Source organism: Mauremys reevesii, linkage group 26 (genome assembly GCF_016161935.1).
Source record: "Mauremys reevesii isolate NIE-2019 linkage group 26, ASM1616193v1, whole genome shotgun sequence".
In the NCBI taxonomy this organism is placed as follows: domain Eukaryota; kingdom Metazoa; phylum Chordata; order Testudines; family Geoemydidae; genus Mauremys; species Mauremys reevesii.
Window position 1 is genome coordinate 6,723,809 of NC_052648.1, and position 22,314 is coordinate 6,746,122.

General features: G+C 47.5%; 1 long non-coding RNA gene across 4 annotated transcripts in view; it reads left to right on the top strand.

Annotated features, from left to right (window-relative positions):
* Positions 1-21,226, top strand: part of LOC120391718 — a 46,087-nt gene extending 24,861 nt beyond the window's left edge. For 3 of the 4 annotated variants that reach the window (XR_005591448.1, XR_005591449.1, XR_005591447.1), the window contains one exon: positions 7,045-8,835. This is a non-coding gene — a long non-coding RNA (uncharacterized LOC120391718). Of the gene's footprint in view, positions 1-7,044; positions 8,836-20,866 lie in introns of those variants that run through there. The other variant, XR_005591450.1, reaches the window with a different exon arrangement.
* The last annotated feature ends 1,088 nt before the right edge of the window (positions 21,227-22,314 follow it).

Sequence of the window (22,314 nt, forward strand, 5' to 3'; positions counted from 1 at the left end):
GTTTTTGGCTCGACAAACATTTTCAGGGGAAGCTGTCTGCTGTTTAGGGAAAGTTCTAACTTTCTCTTTTTTTTTTTAACTGAAACTTTTTATTTGCAGCTGAAAACTTTTCAACAAAATTAAAATTTTCTGCAGAAAAGTTTAGCCCAACATTTCCCCTCCGCAGCTCACTTTCATAGACTTTTTTTCCAGAGTAGCTTTAACTGCAAAGACAAGGCCTGGCAGCTGAGGCCAGTGGAACGTCACTCTTATTGCTTCCGGAGCATCAGTTGCAATCACCGAGCCATCAGTATTGGTAATCAAAAGTCATTGCCATCTGATGGCTCTTCTGAGGGCTCCGTGAAATTAATTTAGGGCATCTCCATCCAGTTCGTAGTGGACAGGTGACTACCTCTGAAAAAATCTACAGGCACTAAATGCAATATTCAGCAGAGATGCTAAGAATCAAGGCCCCGATCCAGGAAAGCAAGGGCAGTCCTATGCAGGTTCTTATACCACCCTCATCCCAGTAGTATCTGAGCACCTTCCAGAAGAGCATTAAGTCCTCTTAAGCATGTGCTTAACTTTAAGCATGTGCATAAAGTTCCATTGAAGTCCACAGCACTTATGCAGGTGTCCAAAATTAAGCATGTGCTTAAGTGCTGTGCTGAATTGTGATCTCAATAGGCAGTCACCTCTGAGGTCAGGGTTGGCTGGGGAAGGGCTTCGTGGGCAAGTTTGCTCTATTTATTCTGGGGATACAGTCCTTCAGCATTGTGGAGTCTCGCCCTGACTCTTCTCCCCAGCACTAAAAAATTCACTAAAAGGTAAAACAGAAACCACCTCCCAGAGGCAGCTTGGCAGAAATCACAGCCTCTACATGTGTCAAGCAAATGTTTAATGGAGTCCTCAAAAGAAGGGAGGAAAAGGTTAAACTGCCTAAAAAGCTAGGCTGGCGTTTCTATAGACTGTTTGAGCAACCCCCTGAACTCTGTGCTGGGCGGAGCCCACATGGCCATTTGAGGCATGGAGCACTTTTGTCAGTGTTCTCAAACCAGAAATGTCCAAAGCTATTTGCAATAAAAGAGCAAGCCGCAGCAAAGCAAGGGCTCCCGCGGGCACATCTTCCCTCAAGCAGCATCCACCAGCCTGACGGCTGTGCCAACTTGGCTCCGGGTGCCAATCTCAGACAAACAATGAGCTGCCCAGAGGACTCCCTGTCTTCCCTTCGCCCGTTCCTCCACTGATTGAGTTGTTTGCAGTCCAAACCCAAGAGCTCGCTTGCAAGAGGCAAAGCAGAGGATTTGTCCCGCAGTCGGTCTCGTTCCAGATGATCTGCCGCCCAGGTCTGGAGATGGATGGGGGATCTAATGGGATGCTGAGCCATGCAGGGAGAAGGGCAGTATAGGATAGGGATCAAGCATTGGGTCTCTTATTATGGATGAAGGTTATGACAATCAAGAGGTGCTCCATTTTGGGTGAAATTCATCCCTGCACACAGGGTCTCTACAATACCTCTGACTTATGCCCCATTTAAGCCATAGTGGGATTTAAGTCATAGCCCTCTGCACAGGGGTAAATTTCAGCTGTGAATTTCTGAGGGTGTGTCAGGGAAAGATTCCCTGCCAGACAGCTGCTAGTTAGCAAACACCCTCTTGGTTTCCTGTGTCCGCTGTGTGCATACCTCTTGTCCCAGCGCTCACTTCGCATCCTGGGCACGTTCCTCGGGGGGAGGTGAGAGCAGGGAGGGGAGAACCTTTAGAGTTTGGGGGTCAGTCTGGCGAAACACCCTCAAAGCTCAGATCCTTTCCTGAACCTCTTGAGATTGCTGGTACTTCCCACTCATGTTGTGCATGGAAATAGCCAGTAGCAGATCTGGGCATATCTAGGACAGTTTATCTAGGACCACATGGCTTCCAGCACTGCAGTATATGAACAACTCCCAAGTGTTTATGGATGCAGCTTCACAGCACCCCTGAAAGGTAGTGAAGTGTTATCCCCATTTTACAGCTGGGGAAACTGAGGTACAGAGCGATTTAAACAACTTTCCCACAGTTATGGAGGGAGTCTGTAGCAGAGCTGCAAATGACTCCAAATCTCTTGAGTCCCACTGCAGTGCATTAACCACAGGTCCCATCCTTCCTGCTCTTGGTGATTCCATCCCGAGGTGAGAAAAGGCGATCTGCTGTGTAGGGAAAGTTCTCAGTCCCTCTCTCATCAAGCCCGTGCGCTGTTTGCAGTGGTGGATGGCAGCACTGACATTGCGCACATGCTTTGCGTACAGCTGCTCCACTTCAGTCCCTCCCTGTGTGAATCTGTACCGGGGGCAGCTCGACTGCTTCTGTCCGATAGAGACAGATTGCCGGAAGGCTGCTCTCATAAACAAAGATCTGCAGGCTTGTGATCACCACCACTCCTTCTTCTTCCCCCAGCTCAATTAAGAAACAACATATTTTCCGGCTCACCTGCTCTGCTTTTATTTCCTCTCTGTCTCATGCTTCTGTGGAGTTTCTCCCCCCCCCCCCCCTTCTTTCCTTCATGCTAGGGCAGCGCTGCTGAATGCTAATGAGAGAGCACTCTATTCACACCCCGGGCAGCCCTGCTTTACTAACCTTTGCAGATTCCCAACTATGGGAGCCGTGCTGAGCTGGTTATTAGAATTACAATGGTGGTAGTACCTAGGAACTCTGGTCATAGGGCAGGGCCCCATTGTGCTGGGCACTGCAGGGGCAAGTAACACACAAGCTGCTTTCCCTGCTAATAGATTTTGTGTGTCCGCAGGGTGGTCTAGTTTCAGTCACCCTGGGATCTCTCCGAAGCCCTCCTGATAGGCACCTGAGCTGCTTAGGCCCCTCAAGCTGCAGCCTCAGGCCTCAAACAACACCGTCATCCAGGCTTCATGCCGTAGCGCGGAGAGCGATTGTGACAGCCTCTCTGGCTTGGTTGATGCTGGGGAACGAAGTGAGGGTCTCCAAAGCTGAAAGCACAAATCTCTACAGCTTGAGCTAAAGGAACAGGCGCTCCCCAGGGGAGCTGTAACAGGCCCACAACCTTTGTGGCTTGGGCACGGAGGGTGACACACACAACCCTCAAACACCTTGGCATTGTAGATCACATCCTGTTTAGTGCCAATAGAAACAGGTGATGATGGGAGCCAGTTTTTTTTCTGCATTACATTAGTTCACGTTGAGGGCAAACACTAAAAGCCTAATTGTCTAGGGTGCTGAGCATCCTGACTCCATTTGACGTCAGTGGGAGTGGCAGGTGGGTTAGCGGAGACTACATTTGGATCCAAAGGTGAACTAAGCACCTTTGTGTTTGCGGGTAGAAGTGAAGGGAGATGTGAGATTCAGCCCAATATTGGGATAGACCCAGACTGTGAAGACTGGGTCCACACCTGAACCCCCCAATGTTCCAGTTAAACTGTCAAAATCACCCCTTAAGTATAAAGCATGAGCCCTCCCTGTCCACTCAGAGCCTCTGACTTTTCTGGCCCCAGTTCTCCTCATAATTCTCCATTTGTTTTCTTCGTTCCTTTCCCTTCCAAACCTTTGGCATTAGCCCAGTTTGCCTGTATGTATTTCACTTTGTTCTCATCTCCCAGCTAAATGCCCAGTCAGGTCAAATTACTACCCTACCATGAATGCACAGCCATTTCTCTTCTGATTTGAAAGACCAGATAGCGATTTGAACGCAGTTTCAACCCTCTCACCCAACACTCTGGTTGTGCAAGTAAAACAATCTCCTGCTTGAGCCATCAAAGAGATTTGAAGCCCGGGACCTTCAGTGCTGAAAACACAAGCATCTAGTCCTTGTGCTGAAGCAGCCAGTCCCTTTGCTAGCAGCAGTAGTAGGCTCTTATCCTCTTATATGGACCAAGCATTAGAGGGAGACAAAGATGCACTCCCTACTAGGTTAGAAGAAAGAGGATTCCCCAGAACCTTTCATATATTTTGGGAGGAGGAGAAGAGGCTTTTTAGATCTTGAATCCTTTGTTCTTTTCCTCAACTATAAATCTGAATTTCAGAGAGTGAGAAGCTCAGCAACTGTCTAAGTCAGACCCCTCTTAGTCTCTGACACTGGTAATGTGCACAATTCACTGTCCCACCAAAGTAGGGAAATCGTAATGGCCTCTCTGTCTATAGATGCCGGTTGTTTAGCTGTGAGTAGTGGCAAAGGCTTTCCCGGCCTGTATTCTTAAAGGCACAGAAAGAAAGAAGCTTCTCTTTTCTTGCTGACCTCAGTTATTTTCTGTCCTTTCCATTTCAGGCTGTATATTTCTTTTCTGTCAGGCTGGGATTTTTATGTGACAGTGGCTGGCTGTTCACAGAATGCTCGGCAGCCACAGTATTGATGAGGGGAAACAAAAGAAGAACCAAACAATTTCTCTTCCTCCCATTTTAGGTCAGGAAAATCTCCCCAACTTTCTGAAAGGCATATTGAAAAAAAATCAGTAAATTTGTGAACGTGCAGTTAGTACTTAGCAGACAAATTACATTTCTTCCGAAATGTTCCAAAATGCATTCATTTTCAGAGTACATTACTTTCATAATGCTGTGTGGAACATTAAATGAGAATTTCCCTGAGCTGGCTACAGAGCACACTTTTATATTTCATAGTCTGACACGGAGCCCAGGATAAGTAATGAAAATCTTTTAGAAAAGTGACAATCTTGTCTAGCAGCCTGGCCTGGTGAAGAGATTGCAACATAAAACAGATGAGTGCCCTGCTTGACAGCTAATTGTGTCGGGCTTAATTACAACAAGCAGAATTTAATCGGCTGTGCAGTGCGGTTTTTTAGGCTGGGGGAACCATCTGGAATGTACCTTGCTTCTGGGCTGATGGAAGGGAAGGGTTTCACCGGATTGTGAAGACAGGGAAGCAACGGTGCATGTATTTATAAGCAGCAGAAGTTGCTTAGTATATTTCATTTGAGTCATATGATGGATTTCAGGGATCTTTACGCATACGTGCGCAGCGTTACCTGATGGCTACGAGGCCTCGGAAACAGTCCCTGAGTTGATTCAGTGGGTCTCATTCTCCATAGCCCTAGTCTTGTCCAGCCACATTCGCCAATGCAAAGGGAACAGAATGGTAGCGCCTTAAACCTGCCATGCATTATATGAATGACTGCACATGGTGCAGAGCAAAGGAGAATCGGGCCTAGTGGGTTTTTTGCCATCTGATAGCCATACGGGTAGCCTGTATGAAGGCAATTTTACAGTTTTCAGCACCGTTCCAGTGGCCATGTGTCCCCCTAAAGGCCATCACTATTGGTGCAGTTGGCAACCTTGCTGGCAGCCTCAGTAGAGAGACAGAGGGCTGGATGGGCTATTGGAGACTGAGCTTTTTTCTTGTTCCATAGAGGTGGTCCCTGTATGCCAGAGGAGTGACTGGAGGGGGCGGAGTGTCGTGCTGCACCTTTTTCAGAGCTGGGTTCTCTGTTGCTCCACCCCTCTGTGCAGTCGCTGACATCGGAGCAATATGAGTGTGACATGGGTGTCTAGTGCTTCTCTTCTCATCAGTTGTTGCTTTGCTCTGGTGTGAGGTTCAGGGCTATGGAGAGTCAGGCCCAAGTTGTATGGCAATAGAGAATCAGGGCCTCAATCTACAGGCTTGGTAATCTTGCATCTTCCACCAGTGCTAAAGCCGCATGAAACTGCTTTAAAAGGAGCCTGTATTTATTCGAGAAATGGTACTGTCTCCTGGGCAGAACATGATGACTTATCCGGCAACTTCTGGTTGGCCAAGCTTTGGCTCAATGAGATTAAACTGTAGACAATCTGCAATGGAGGCTGAAAGGCCATTTGCAGTCTCCCACAAGCCATCGCTTCAGGAAGCTATACTGGGAACTGTGGGCTAGATACCCAGAGGGTTGTTGTGCTGTACTGCTGCACAACTGGGGACGTGGGGCAAAACAGCCAATGAAAACCGGATGGCCAGTGGGGACAGGCTGCACTGATGGCTCTCACACTGGTTCAGTTAGCATGGTTCAGCTTTCTCCACGGGCCACAGTTTTAGAGTGAAGTCTGGCAGATGGCCTAAGCCCAGTGTTCTAAGTTTCTAAGTTCTAGGCCTGACTTGCCCTGTGACCTTAGACAAGTCGCTTCACTCCCCCTGTGGAGCATAAGACCCTACGTACTTCAGAGGCTTAATTGGTAAATGCTTTGACGAATGCAATTGCTAAGCAGTGCTACAGCGATGTAGCGAGCTTAAAATAGATATAAAGTGGGCCTTTAAGTTCTATTTTTGCACAGTGTGTATAAGCCAAAGAGGAGGGTGGGATGTATAACAAGAAGGTGCAGGGAGCTGGGCCACTTAATCTCAGTGGCTTTGTTGTGTAGACCTGCAGTTCAAAGGCTGCCCCGCGGAGACCAGGGAGTAAAGGTTCGAAAGATGCTGTTTCTTTGGCTTAAAGAGAATGTGACTCAAAGTTTAATTTCACTAGTGACCACCAGAATGCTCAGCAAATTGCCAGGGCCTTTCCAGGTGGTCTCCCCTGGCCGTTTCATTGACAATTATTTTATTGCCTACAATTATAAGACCCCCGCCCATCACCATAATGTCTGGGCATGTTCCAGCACTTTGAAGCTTTTGGGTTGCCAGTGAAGCCTGCCTGACTTGTCATGTGTTGAGTCTGGCTTTCCACTGGCCGCTCCCCTGATCCTCTGCCCTCCCACTCCCACACAAAACAGCCCCACATGCATACTGGTGAGATCTCTGTGATCCTTTCAGGTCCATGGAACCATACTGATTCTGTTGCCTTCGGGGCCTTATCCACCCACAGGGGGCAGGGTTTGGGCCTATAGTCATGATGTGTAGCACTTTCATCCACAGGCCTAAACACGTGTACAAGAAACAAGTGAGCATTATTGTCCCCAGTGGGGAAACTGAGGCACAGCAGGGAAGTGACTTGCCTAGGATCATGCCATGTGCCAGTGGGAGGGGCTGGAAAGAGAAACCAGACTTCCTAATTCCCAGCTGCGGGGGTTACTCGCTGGGCCACATTAAAAGAGAGTCTTGTTTTAAGCCTAAACCCAACTTTTGCTGTTTTCTGTGTCAAAGGAGCAGCGTTCTACTGGGAAGCAGCCTGTTTCAATCCAGATGAACGTGATGGCCAGCCTATCAAAGCTGTTTTTCAGATTCACTCACGTGGCTTTGCAGAACCTTCTGGCATCTGCTAGGAGGAAACTCTGATTAACCCAACATTATTCTTAAACACCTATTGCTTCTGCAGCTGCTGCCCTGCTACTGTTATCTAAGGCGGCTGGGCGTAAATATTCTCCTAACTGCTTGGCGTGATCCTTTGGGACAGAAGGCCCTGCGTGAATGGAAGATATTATTAATTATCAGCAGCTCTTGTCCTAATAAAGGGCCAGGGTTTTTCGACGCACGGGGCTTTGATTCAACAATCATCTTTCAAGCAGCCGGCTTGCAGCCTCACCTTAAACTCTCAGCACAGCAAACTCTTTGCCAAATATAACCCGACTGCTAGGCCATGATGGATATATATGTATATCCCCTTCCCTGCCTCAGTGATCAAACGGCAAAGCAAATGGCTCCTATGACAGATGTGAGATCTTGGAAGCGTGGAAACATCGAAAGACTTATTCTCCTGGGATGTGCCAGACACCATAGGCGCAGGAAATATTAATGGACCTTTCTCCATCAGTAAGTGTGGTGTGTATCTTTGTGGTTTTCTGGCTTGCTGGGTCGGTTTCCTGTGGCATCTAGAATTATTAATGAAAAGTCACCCAGTGCCAGTTATGCAGATATCAGCCTTTCCTGGGGAGAGGGGCATTGATGGGTTTTATCTGTTTCGGGGGGCTGGCCTCCAAACTATTACCACCCCCCCCCCAAAAAAAAAGAAAAAGAAAAGTGTCAGCATGAACTAAGTAGGTCCCAAGGAGGCAATATCTTGCTGGTAGGCAGAAAAACCTGCAAGGGTCTCCAAGTGGAAGATGGCGCAACAGCTGGTAAGCCTGGCATCCGTGTAGCCTGCTTATTATTTTATCATACATTTTTTTCTCTGTAAATGTACTGTGCTCTGTGTAAACTGGCTGGTCACTGGTTGAGAGGAGAGAGAGAGAGAGAGGGAAAAAAAACACACACGCGAACGAACAGCAGGCGCTGGACTAAAGCGTGTGAACTCCCCTACAGGTACTTCGTTCCCTCCTCCTCTGCCCCCAAATGGATTTGACCAGCCCTGCCAGCCTCTTGTGTAAAATCAGGGCTTCCCATAGACCACTTCATGGAGATCGCTTCCCTGTTGTGAGGCGCTTGGATGGTGGGTTCTTGAGCGGTGAGAATTACACCTCCACTGTGGCCTCTCAGATACTCTGCACAAAGCTTATTTTACCTGGGCTTTGCATACAGACTTGAGGAGACTGTGTTTGTTTTCATAGCTTCATGCAGTTTAAGGACACAAGGGATCATTCACTTCTCTAGTCTGACTCCTGTATGTCACGGGCCATTACATTTATTTCACCCAGATACCGCTATATTCCGTGTAACGGCTTTAGTTAGACTAAAGTATTTCAGTCCTTGGGAGACTGCACTGTAGCGTGTAGGGAACCAGGTGTCCGGTTTTCGACCGGAACACCCGGTCGGAAAGGGATCCTCGTGGCTCCAGTCAGCACCGCTGACCAGGCCGTTGACTGTCCGGTTGGCAGCACTGTGCAGTGGGGTTGGCAGGCTTCCTGCTAGCTTTCATGGTGCGCGGATCCCGGAAAGCAGTCGACATGTCTCCACTCCGGCTCCTATGTGTAAGAGCAGCCAGGCAGCTCTGCCCGCTGGGCCCCCCACCCCCGTACCAAGTGCCTCCCCCACAGCTCCTATTGGCTGGGCCGCAGCCCTGATTCCCCCTCCCACACTCCGAACCCCTCAGACCCAACTGCACGCCAGGGCCCTCATCCCCCCCCAGCGTGGATCTCCCTCCCCCACACTGAATCCCTCATTTCTGGCCCCATCCCCAGCCAGAGCCCTCACCCCTTCCCGCATCCCAGCCCCCTGAGCCAGCCTGGTGAAAATGAGCAAGTCAGAGTGGGGAGAGTGAGTGACAGGGGGCATGGTGTGAGCAGGGGTGGGGCCTCGGAGAAGGGGCAGAGCAGGGGTGGGACAAGGGTGTTCGGTTTTATGTGAGTAGAAAGTTGGTAACCCTCATAGCGTGCCACAAGCAGAGAACAGGAAAGGCTGAGGTGCCACCAGGGCAGGGAATCGATTAGGATGGATATGCCCAGATGATCCCAGCAGGTGATCCACACCCGATCCCACAGAGGCAGGTGAAACCCCTCCAAGGTCTTGCCAATTTGACCTGGGGGAAAATACCTTCCTGATCCCAAAACTCACGATCCGTTCGATCCTGAGCATGTGAGCAAGCGTCCCAGCATCTGGAAAGGATTCTCGGTTCTCAGGGGCTAACATGGATGGATGACTTTGTGCTTTCGCTCCTCAGACTTTGCTTATGATTCTCCAGCATGGCTGAGTGTCGGTATTTCTGTGGGTGTCTGCAAGCACTTTGGACACTGATGCATGCTCCCCCTCGCTTTCAGTCCAGCATTCCCCAGATGGCCAGGTCTCACTGCATGAAGCTACCTCAGATCCCCTCTCCCATGGCAATGCACTAAGGCCCTCCCACATGGATGCACCTCGAGCATCCACCCTCGGTGATCTAGCACCTTTCCTTCACTCTTCACCAGCTGCCCTTGCTTAGGTGCCATCCAGCAGGGCCACCGCCTTCTGTTCCTCCAGGCTTTGCAGAGCTGGTTGCTATTCCTGGCACTGCCGCCCGCTCAAATCGGCTTCCTGGCTTCCGCAGTTTGTTTTGACATGGCTGTGCTGAGAAGTTCCTTCACCTCATGCGGAGTTTTTCTTGGTGTAATTGACTTGCTGTGTCTCTTTTCCCTGTCCATTTTACCCAATCTTCCGTGGTTTGATCGCTGAAAGGCTGATGTGGGCTTCCCGCGGTGCTGACAGCGCTGCCTATGCTGCCTGTCAACTTCTCCATCCTTTCAGCGCTTTCCGACAGTGCTGCAATGACACTTGCACAAGCCAGGTAATGCTGATAGTTGCTGATTACCACCACACCATGCCAGAGTCGTGTTTGATTCATTCCCCTTCCCCTCCACTGAATTCTGGCAAGGTAATGGGAACGGGATACTACCCTGCTGTGCTAACGTGGCCAGGACTGTAACAAGCCACTCAAGATATCATGGCATTAGAGTGGCACGTTCTAGGATTCTGCAGAAGCATTCAGGTGAGTTCTCCTCTTGTCAGATGCAAAGTCCCTGCATAAAGATGCAGGTAAATTTAATGCTGAGTTATAATGGCAGGTGCATCTTGCTAGACAAAGGTTTGGAGTGGCTCTTTCAGGGGCAGATGGAGCTAAGGTCTGGGTCAGAGGTTCTGCAGGAGAACCTTAGGAGCAGCCAACCTTGGGAGAAAGCTTATGCTGAAATTTATGCTCTACCTACTCTTCTTTGAATTACCAATAAGGCCAGACGCCAAGAAGGGGTAAAGCTGAGACTAGATACATGGCTCCAGGCCCTCAGCTGGTGTAAACTGGTGTAGCTCCATTGAAGTCAATAGAGTGACATTGGCTTGCACCAACTGAGAATGTGGCCCAGCGTATGTCCAGTATGTTTGTCCAGCATATGTCCAGTGTGTTTGGCGCGGGGTGGTTGTCCATTTGCTCACAACCCTGTAAAACCCATTTGCCCTCCAGAGTCGAACACTTAAATAAAAGGTCCGAATCCTACCTCATCCCCTCATCACCACCGTCCGAGAGCTTGCATGGACACGAAGGGTATGCTGCACTGCAGTCACAGGGTGTGACTGCCGCTGGTGTAGACATACCTGAGCGAGCTAGATCAAAGTGAAGCTGCTTCAGTGTGAGCTAGACAACTGAGATGACGCAGGGTTGTCGTCAGATTAAAGCTAGCTCGGGTATGTCCGCATGAGCGGCAGTCACACCTGGTGATTGCAGTGCAGACATACCCTTAGACATGTCATTGTCCACTCGATCCTCTCCTCTCAACATGAGGCAGCTGGCCTTTCCGGACACTCTCTCAGGAAAACTAGTTACAACAATTACAAGTTTCTTTAAGAATTGCTGGAAAATGGAGCTAATCCAGAAAGGACATTAGCAGATGTGCTGAAAGGCTTTGGGGAAGTCTGCAAGTGCTTGGACCACTTGAATTTTGCAGGCTAGAGGTCAGGGCTTCTGACCAGGCCGAGTAAAAGCTCTGCTCAGCACAGGGACTGTGGTTTTCAGCTGGTGTCACTGGGAGTTGCAAGGAAAATCAGATCCTTCTTGCAGCCTCTTTGGGTACGTCTACACTAACTGCCAGATGGGCAGGTAGTGATAGATCTATCGGGGATCGATTTATTGCATCTAGTGTAGATGCAATAAAATCAATCCCCGATCTCTCTGCCGTCAACTCCGGAACTCCACCGCGGCGAGAGGCGGAAGCGGAGTTGACGGGGGAGCGGCAGCAGTCAACTCGCTGCTGTCCTCACGGCCACGCAAATCAACCCAAGATACGCTGACTTCAGCTCCGTGAATAGCATAGCTGAAGTTGCGTATCTTGGGTTGACCCCCGTAGTGTAGACCTAGCCTTTGATTCAGGCTGCTACCTTGAACCGCTTCCTCAACTCTTTTCTGCTGGAAGCAGCATTGATTCCACCTCCTCAGTTATTGCAGCATGGAAAACTCAGTATCCTAGACCATGTCATACTCTGCCACACTCCTGAAAATCTGGAGTAATTGCACTGAATTCAGTAGAGTTGCTCTGGATTTTTGCAGTGTGTCTCTGAGCAGACTTTAGACTCCTGCTCTTACACTTACTGCCATGGATGTAACAGTCAGTGGTGACTGAAGCAATATCCCCGTTTAGCTGTTGGTTTGTTTTTTCAAGTTCACATGCGGCTCCAGTTCTGTGGGAGTAGTTTCTGGCTGTGCACATACATGGAAGCTGTGGGTATGTGTGGATACCCTTTGTTGCACTTAGAATCATAGAATATCAGGGTTGGAAGGGACCTCAGGAGGTATCTAGTCCAACCCCCTGCTCAAAGCAGGACCAATTCCCAACTACCATCCCATCCAGGGCTTTGTCAAGCCGGGCCTTAAATTCAAGGAAGGAGATTCCACCACCTCCCTAGGTAACCCATTCCAGTGCTTCACCACCCTCCTAGTGAAATTTTTTTCCTTAATATCCAACCTAAACCTCCCCCACTGCAACTTGAGACTATTACTCCTTGTTTTGTCATCTGGTACCACTGAGAACAAAAGCAGCTATCAAATCCCCCCTCATTCTTCTCTTATGCAAACTAAACAATCCCAGTTCCCTCAGCTTCTCCTCATAAGTCATGTGTTCCAGCCCCCTAATCATTTTTGTTGCTCTCCGCTGGACTCTTTCCAATTTTTCCACATCCTTCTAGTAGTGTGGGGCCCAAAACTGGACACAGTACTCCTAGGGGGAAGCAATGTTGTCCAGAGGTTAGGTCAGTAGACGGGTACCCAGGAGACCTGAGCTGTATTCCACTCACTTCCTGTGTGACTTTGTGGAAGTCACTTTGTCTTGGTTTCTCCATCTGTTAAAGCAGATACTTTCCTTCCCTAGTAAAGGGCTTTGAGAGCTGTGGGTGAAAAGCAGTTGTATTGTGTGAATATGTGGCAGTGTTATAAATGCAGAGACCTTCCAAAGACATGGCACCTCAGCCACATGTGCAGTGTTTAGATATTAGTCTCTTCTCTTTGTTTCTTTGTAAATGGTTTTAATGAAGATGTAAATAACAGCACAGTAATTCCATGGAGGAATTAAACACCACCACAACCCCCCCCCCAAAAACAACCAAAAACACATAGGACAAGTATTCTAGTAGTATATGCAAGTCCCGACCAAGATCAGAGCCCTATTGTGCTAGGTGGCTTGTGCGCGTGCGCGCTCTCTTTCTCTCTCACACTCACACTCACTCATTTTATTTTTATATATATATAATATTCCAGATAGGATGACCAGATAGCAAGGGTAAAAAATTGGGACGGGGGTGGGGGGTAATTGGCACCCATCTAAGACAAAGCTCTGAATATCGGGACTGTCCCTATAAAATCGGGACATCTGGTCACTCTAATTCCAGATAAAGAAACTGAATTACAGAGTCATAAAGGCCCAGGTTTGTAAAGCTATTTAGGCTTTGCTGTGCTCAGTATTGCAACACCTGACTGATTTAGGAACTCGTCTCATTTTCAAAAGTGATGTAGGCACTTAAGAACCTACATGCTGTCGACTCTCAATGAGATTTAGATTCCTAAGTGCCCAAATCCCTTTTGAATCAGTTAGGAATTGCAACACTGAGTGCCGCAATGCCTAAATACCTTTTAAAAATCTGACCCTAAGTGACTTTCCTTAGACCACACAGGGTAGCTGTGGCAGAGTTTGGGAACTAGACAAGTTCATGGAGGATAGGTCCATCAATGGCTATTAGCCAGGATGGGCAGGGATGGTGTCCCTAGCCTCTGTTAGCCAGAAGCTGGGAATGGGCGACAGGGGATGGATCACTTGGTGATTCCCTGTTCTGTTAATTCCCTTTGGGGCACCTGGCATTGGCCACTGTCAGAAGACAGGATACTGGGCTGGATGGATCTTTGGTCTGACCCAGTATGGCCGTTTTTATGCTCCTATATTATTACTGAACCCCCATCTCCTGAGTCTTAGTCTTAACTGGAAGACCTTGCTTCTTCCCTTAACAGTGACCCTGGGCTGCTCTTCTTTCATGCATACATTTCAAAGCCCATCACAAGTGCTAATTAATAGATCCCTGAAACACTCCTGTGAGGCAGATGTCTTTAACTCTGCTTTGAATGGGGAAACTGAGGCACCACTTTCTCCAAAGTTTTACAGCAAGTCAGTGGCAGAGTCGGAGTCAGAAAATTGGCCTCCTGAGTCTGAGTGTCCTGCTTTGACCACTAGACAAGGCTACTGCCAGAAAAAGCTATCTGGGAAAAGCAGGTGGCAAGCTCAGAAGGACCACATTAGTGCCATGTGGTGTTCTTCATGTCTATGAAGAAGAGCTCTGTGAAAGCTCAAAGCTTGTCTCTCTCACCAAGAGAAGTTTGGTCCAAGAGAAGATGTTACCTCCCCTGCCTTGTGTAGCAGAGAGACAGACAAAAGGTATAAAGTTACTTCTTATGGGTGTTAACTGGGTTGGTGTCTGTCTGGAAAACATAAGGGTTAAATCAAAAAATGTGAGTCACAGTTGCCATATCACAGTGGATGGGAGAAGATTGGCCTCAGAGCCCTTATTAAAAAAATACTACAGCAATGATTTGAAACACCGCAGGTCACAACAGCAACAGTGCAGCTAACTAGCTAGATACTACGGGCCAGATCCTGATCTCTGTTACACTGATGTAAATCTGGAGTAACTTCACTGATGCCAATGGACTAACTCCACATTTACACTGGCGTAACAGAAAGCAGAACCTACTCCTAAGGATCTGATTCTCTTTTTACTCATGCCCCATTTTACACCTGCGTAATTCAGCTGGACCCGATCCTCAGCTGGTGCAAATTGGCATAGCTCCATTGACTTCAATGGAACTACAAAGATTTGCACAGGCTAACACAGTCCATTGTCTCCAATGGAGAAAATGCTGATTTACGCTGGGGTAAGGGTGATCAGAATTGGGCCGTCCCTGCCACACCATACCACAGTGGGCTGTAGATTTTCCTGGAGCTGGTGGGAAAAGAAGATGCATTAGGAAAGGATGGGGTGAAGGAGAGGAAAAGGGAAGTGGATGGGGAGAAACAAAAAGACAGGCAAGGAGGAGTGTGAGGCAAAGGCTTTTCAAAGGCTCTAATCCTGTAATAACATTTAGATGCACCAACATGATTGTTTTAGAGTAGCAGCCGTGTTAGTCTGTGGAAGGCAGGGACAGCCAAAATCCAACATAGTTTACCTGAAATGCACCCAAAACATCCCATCAAGCAGTGCCTCTTGCTTACATTTTTCTGCTTAGTAGCCACATGGACACAGCAACGGCTGCGGGTTTAAAACAAACAAACAGCCCGGGTCCTGCAAACTTCCTTTCGGAATGGGGGGGCAATAATGACAACCACGATCAATGTGCTCATGAGCCTGCACCGCTTTGCTAATAGCAATCACAGCCCCATAGATGGCAGTGGCAAGTTAAAATCCAGTCGGCTGCTGCGTTCTGGCTTCCATGACAGAGGGACATGCCTGGGCATACAGAAAGCCCTGAATATTGACAAAACCAACAACTTTTGTTTGGCTTAGGGTGGTTATCTTCTCACTGGAAGTGAAACCTTGTGTTTTCCCTGGGCTTGCTTCAGAGGGGAGCTGAAACTGTTCAAAGGATTGGAGGGCTTTCTTTGAAGCAATGGAAAGCCAAGCAAGAGAAGGGAGGAAAGAGCCATGGATAGGAGGGAGTAGTAGAGGGGGCAAAGCAGGGGGACAGGGCCCAGTGTCAGTGGAAGTTCTGTGCCCGGGCTCTGTATGACCCTGGGAGTGGAACAGAGGAGAGTTTATTGCTGTGCACAGTAGAACCTCAGCGTTACGAACACCACGGAAACGGAGGCTGTCCGTAACTCTGAGCACAACATTAGGCTTGTTCTTTCAAAAGCTTACAACTGAACATGGACTTCCCACGGCTTTGACACGTTCCTATGCAGAAGAAAAATGCTACTTTTAGCCATCGTAATTGAAACGAAACAAGCACAGAGGCAGTTTCCTTACCGTCTCAAATCTTTTTTTTTAACTTTACTAAAAAAAATAATTTGTTTAACATAGTACTGTGCTGTACCGAATTTGCTTTTTTCGTCTCTGCTGTTGCCTGATTGAGTACTTCCAGTTGCAAAGGTGTGAGGTTGACTGGTCAGTTCATAAATCTGGTGTTTATGACTCTGAGGTTTTCCTGTATTTATTTGCCTAGTGCCAGGCACTTTACAGATGAGCAGGAAAATAGGGTGCCAGTCCTTCCCATCTCAGGAAGGGAGAGCGGATTAGTATGAGTCAGTGCCCTGGAGAAGAGGAGGGAGCCGAGCTGCAGGATATGAATTTGCTCTGCGGTTGGGAAGATGTAAGAGAGGCCAGGGCACAGAGGTTTGGGGGTGTCAGTAACATCCTCCTGACTTTTAAGCAATTGCACAGAAGTTACATGCAGTTCTTTCCCACCTGCTCTTCTTCCACATTTCCAAGCTGCAGTCATAACCCAGCAGGGCCAAGTCTATTCCTGGGTGTAATTCCACCAGCATCAGTGGAAATAGCTGAAATCAACAGAGTTACGTTAGGGGTGAAACTCTGAGCTCTGCGGGGTAGGGGATGATGACTTCTTCTCTCTGGAGAGTGCCTAGTGCATTGTGGGCACTGCGGGAAAGCCAGGTCAGTGAACTGGCAGGTTAACCCCAATGACACCCAGTGTTTCTGCTGTGGGGCCCTGCTTCCTCATGCAGTCAATGCGACATGCTCTGTGGGTGAGCCAAAGAGAGTAACCACCTACTTTTGTTCGCAGCTAATAAGGGCCCTGCTTCAGCCTGGTACCTAAACGCCTGCCAAAGCATGTGACTAGTCCTAGTGACTTAATTGTGGGTTATTTAGGTGATTAAAGTTAGGCACATGCTAAATACCTTACCAGCTCAGGAGTCGTGTTTATCCATTAGCACCTGTGATTGATACCTGGACTGCAAGCCAGAGATCCCAGGTTCTTTCCTTACTGATGATGGACCCAGCAGGCAGGTTTTTACATGAAGGGCAGAAATTCTCATCGGCATCTATGGAAGGCAATGTGAGGGCTCCCTTGAACTACAGATTGTGGCCCTCGCTGTAGAAGGAAAAAGGGGGCCTTTCAGCCAGTTGGATTTGCTTTTTAGCTTGGACATTTCCTCTTTGACTGGATCTTTGACCCCGCAGATGTGCCCGGTGTGCAAAGCACCCTGGGTTTAAACACGGTACTATATTAAATATTTATAACAAGTTACAGCTGCAGGGAAGGAAAGAGCTATTAACATTTATCTGGCACCTCTGGCTTTCTTGTCAAACTCAAGCAAAGTAGCCCCAGTGGGCCCGATCATATGAAGAACGCAGTATCTCCTGGAAGGTACCAAACACCCTCAACTGCTGATCTCTGGCAGAGAGGATCAGGCCCTCTGATACTGCCGCTCTATGCTTCAAAGGGTGAAGCTGGCTCTTTTGAAGTGGAAATGGAGTTATTATTATTTATTATTATTTCCCCTGTCATCCATTTCTCTCCTGTTTCTTTCTTTCTCGCCGATGCATGATGGAGCTTTCGTCTCCATGTTTCCAGGGTAACGGAAATAACTTTCTTCCAGCCCAGAGGTAGAGCAGACCCATTCTGCTGGAAAATTCAAAGCAAGGATTAAAATTTATAAAACAGCGCACGACCCAGTGCAGCATCAAGCTGCTCCCTGCCAATTCATCCGAAGCACCATGAATAAGTAGCAAAGTCATGGCCGCTCTAGGATTCCTTGTAGGGTCCCTCCTGGTGGAGACAAGCCAGAGCTTGGCTGTAGTGGATAGAAAGGGGATTTTTTTCTCGAGGCTGCTGGATATGGACAGATTCTTTGACTCCCTCTGGATCCCTAGCTCCCTGTCTGTGTTGCCTAGTCAATAAAGAGAAGTAGTGATGCCCAGTGGATAGAGCATTGGATTAGAAACCTGGTGTGGAGAATGTTAGCTTTATTATTTTTTATTACTATTATACATACCTCAGTTTACCTGTTTGATGATATTCTGTCTGACTACTTAGAATTAAATGAAGAAGGGTTGGTAGGAAAAACAAGCAGAGCTACTTAAGTGCTTAAAGTTAGATACATGTCTAAGTACCTTACCATGTAAGCAATGGTGCTAGTCCATTAGCGCCAGTGGCAGAGCCTTGTACAGCAAAGCTAGAGATCCCAGGTTATAGCCCTGATGGTGACCCTAGACTCCTAAAAAGGTAGGTCTGGAAAGACCTCTAGAATTCATCAAGTCTAGGGGTTATAGTGGACCACAAGCTAAATATGAGTCAACAGTGTGATGCTGTTGCAAAGAAAGCAAATGTGATTCTGGGATGCGTTAGCATATGTGTTGTGAGCAAGACACGAGAAGTCATTCTTCCGCTCTACTCTGCGCTGTTAGGCCTCAACTGGAGTATTGTGTCCAGTTCTCGGCACCACATTTCAAGAAAGATGTGGAGAAGTTGGAGAGGGTCCGGAGAAGAGCAACAGGAACGATTAAAGGTCTAGAGAACATGACCTATGAAGGAAGGCTGAAATAATTGGGTTTGTTTAGTTTGGAAAAGAGAAGACTGAGTGGGGAAATGATAGCAGTTTTCAGGTATCTAAAAGGGTGTCAAGGAGAAGGGAGAAAACTTGTTCATCTTAGCCTCTAAGAATAGAACAAGAAGCAATGGGCTTAAACTGCATCAAGGGAGGTTTAGGTTGGACATTAGGAAAAAGTTTCTAACTGTCAGGGTGGTTAAACACTGGAATAAATTATCTAGGGAGGTTGTAGAATCTCCATCTCTTGAGATATTTAAGAGTAGGTTAGCTAAATGTCTATCAGGGATGGTCTAGACAGTATTTGGTCCTGCCATGAGGGCAGAGGACTGGACTTGATGACCTCTCGAGGTCCCTTCCAGTCCTTGAATCTATGAATAAATCCTGCCCCCTGCACTGTGGCAGGACCAGGTAAACCTAGACCAACCCTGACAGGTGTTTCACCAGACATAAGACATCTCTGGGTGTACAGCTTCAAGATAGTAAAGCAAACAATGGTTGGGACATTAATTGGGAAGATATTTCCTGGTGCCAGGTGGAGTTACACAGCTGGTTTACCAAAGCTGGGTGCCCAAGATCAAAAGAACACTAAGCAGTTGAAAACTCCTTCTCTTGGGAGGAAGTTGCCAGGGGCTGTCTTGTGGAGAGCAGATGGACTGAAACACAAGAGATGTGGCAGCTAGGCTTCCTCAAACTTTGCGGGAAATGGTCAGACTCAGGCATATAGGCCTTTAGTTGTCTTAATCCTCTTCTCTGATTGCTACATACCTGTGGGAGAATAAGCAATGTTTGTTTTGGAGAAGTTGTTTTGAGTCCCTCTAATCAGCCACTGGTCACAGGCTCCTGGCGGGATGTTTCTTGCAGGAACCAAACACCGTTGGAACTGTCGTGTCAACATCATTGGGGAAAAGGGGAGCTGCAATCCAGAGATTCCATCCAAGATCTGTTCGGGGTTCCACCCGTAGGAGAGGGCGAATTAAGCGAATCCTGTTGCCTGAGAAGGAGGTAGGAGAGGCAGTCTAATTCCATTGAAATCAAATGAGCTGCTCTCATTCACATGAAGTGAGGATAGCAAAGGGGGTCTAAGGACAAAAGGTCCAAGGTGCATCTCACCCTGTTCACAGTAACACCTGGTCCTGCTGTGTGACCATGGGCAAGTCACGTCACCTCTCAGTTTCTGCATCCATAAAATAATAATGCAAACCTCCTTTGTTAAGTGCATTGAGACCTATGGATGGAAAGTGCTGTATAACAGCTAGGGGCTATTATCAGTGGTATCTCTACCCAGGGTCTTCCTGAATACTGTCCTGGACCTGGAATGGACTGCTCATTACATGGCATTTGTTTAATCCAGCGGTTCTCAAACTGTGGGTTGGGACCCCAAAGTGGGTCACGACCCTGTTTTAATGGAGTCTCCAGAGCTGGTGTTAGACTGGCTCAGGCCCAGGGAAAAAGCCGAAGTGTGAGCCCCGCCACCCAAGCTCAGGCTTCGGTCCCCCCTTCTGGGGTCGTGTAGTAATTTTTGTTGTCAGAAGAGGGTCGCAGTACAATGATGTTTGAGAACCCCGGTCCAATCGCTCAAGGGGGTTAACATTTTCTAAATCATCCCCAGAACCTGGTGCTGGGCTAAAACTCTACAGATTTCAACCCTGCCCCTTAGAGAAGGAGGGAAGTTGGATTTGAACCCCCCGCAGGTTGGATCTCGAACTGGAAGGAACCTATTTCCCAACTGCGTCTGGGTGAAGGCAAAAACTTGCAAGGTTTTGGCTCCAACTACTGGAAATCTCACCCCAAACTGCTGACCTTGTGAGATTTCTGCCACGTAGGGGTCCAAATCTCTCACGAAGAACTTAGCAGTGAAAACTCCCATCAAGCTGGAACCTCAATCCACACCCAAAGCCTAACCCCGGTCACTATTCTCTCTGCTCAGCCCTGTTGCTGTTGGACCCCTTTGGGAGGGCTCAGCCAGTACCACCCAGGGCAGCCTCTGCTTTGGAAGGCCAGATCCTCACTTTGTGAAAATGGGTGCAGCTCAAGTGATTTCAGTGGAATTATATCCCCTCTCCTGTCTACCCCTAGCACAATGGGGCCCTGATCTCTTCATGAGCTCCTCAGGCACTACAATTATTTGTACTGCAGTAATGCCTAGATGCCACAGTCCAGGATTGGGGTCCGCATTGTGTTAGGTGCTGCGCGCGCGCGCACACACACACACACACACAAAAATTTTCATTAGGGCCTAAGACCCATTTTCAAATGTGACTTTGGCACTGAGGCCCAGATGCACAAAGCTATTTAAGCTCCTAACTCCTATTGAAATCAATGGAAATTAGGTGCCTAAATACCTTTGAGCATCTGAGCCTGAAGAGCCTTTCATCTAATTGACTGTCAGTGAAATGCAGGGTCCTAAGTCACTTTTGAAAATGGCAATGAGGCTCCGAATTTTTACCCTCACCCCCAAAATGACAGTCGCTACCCCAAAGATCTCACAATCCCTATAATAAGATGATACAAGAGGTTGATGCAACAAGCAACTACAGCTACTGCAACAGAAATAATAGTCATATTAATAACATTGTTTTCTACACTAGCCATTAATTTTCCTCTAGAAACCCCAGTAACATTTGCAAAGAGGAGCTGCCATGGTTTTGTCGGAGTGTCTTCCATCCCACAACACACATCTGCCTTGTTAACTGTCAATGGAACCCATTAGAATTCTGCCTTTCACGGCAATCAACTCATTTGCACATTGCTAAGTAAAGGCCTCCTGATGAAATATTAATTCTGAATTAATACCCTCTGATTTTACACCTTTTGAGTGGAGTCAAACTTTGGAGAGGAACGCGAGGGCTGGTAGCGCTGTGTGTCGGCAAGGGGCAGATGGCACCATTCCATCATTGTCGATTTGGCTGGCGAAGTGGAATCAGTTGGGGGTAGACGCTCCATTTATGATGCAGGGAGTCAGACACTAAATGATACCAAAGCATAATTACTAATAAATGTTTAATTAATGGCTTATGAATGTGTTGATAAGTTTATTAAAGTGATGCATGAGCGCATGAATATTTCTGAGCAGGCACTACTCAGGAAAGTTATTGCTGAAGAGTGTGTTAACAAGGTGATTAAACTGTTTACATGTGGCGTTTACAAGACTTACATTCACTCCAGTTAGTTGAGCATTTTATGGCCCATCTCAGCTGAGCCATTCCCATCCTGACTTTCCTTTTTTTTTAAAAAAAATAAATCCTTCTTACATATATGTAAACAAACTGTTGATTTTAATTACATTATCAATTAACGATAATATCCAGCACTGTGAACCAAAGCAGATGAGTTAATTGTTATGAGAAGTTTAACTGTAGCTTCCTCTGTGGGAATTCTCGCTTCTGCAAAGGACGCTCCTAAAGGGTCAGCTCAGTCAAGCTACTGACATGCCAGATAATTTGGGAACGAGGATAAAAATGGTGCTGTTATATGCTCTTTCGCTCCCCCTCTCTTCCTTGCGGGGGGCGGGAAGCAGAATCCTACATGCATTTGATCACTGAACACCCAGCCCTCTTGATTAGAAAAGGCTTCAAGGCATAGTCCCTGCTAATTGCTAGCATTTTCCACTATCCTTTTGCATCTCGAAATTGGCAACAGGTTTGGATGGAATAAGAATGCCAGAAAAATTATAAAGGGCAGCTTGATTTGGGTGCTTTGAGGAAATGTGTTTCTATTTTCCAGCATCTTTGCATGGCCGGTTTTGGCCAGGACCATAAGCAGAAGAGCCAGTGCACCAGAAGAAGGGTTGTTCTAATCTATTTTCATTAAAAATCTTGCTATCTGTTCATTACATTAGATCTATTTGATATTCTTGCTAATCTGTTTTTTCCAGTGTCTGGATTCTGGGTAAAATTTGCAAAAGCATCTTTCAGTGAGACTTAGGCTCCTATGTGCCTAAACCACTTTTCACTAAGATGGGCTCCTAAATCATGTAGGTGCCTTTGTAAATTTTACCCTCCTCTATTGTATTAGGCCAGTATTGAGTCCGTTCTAG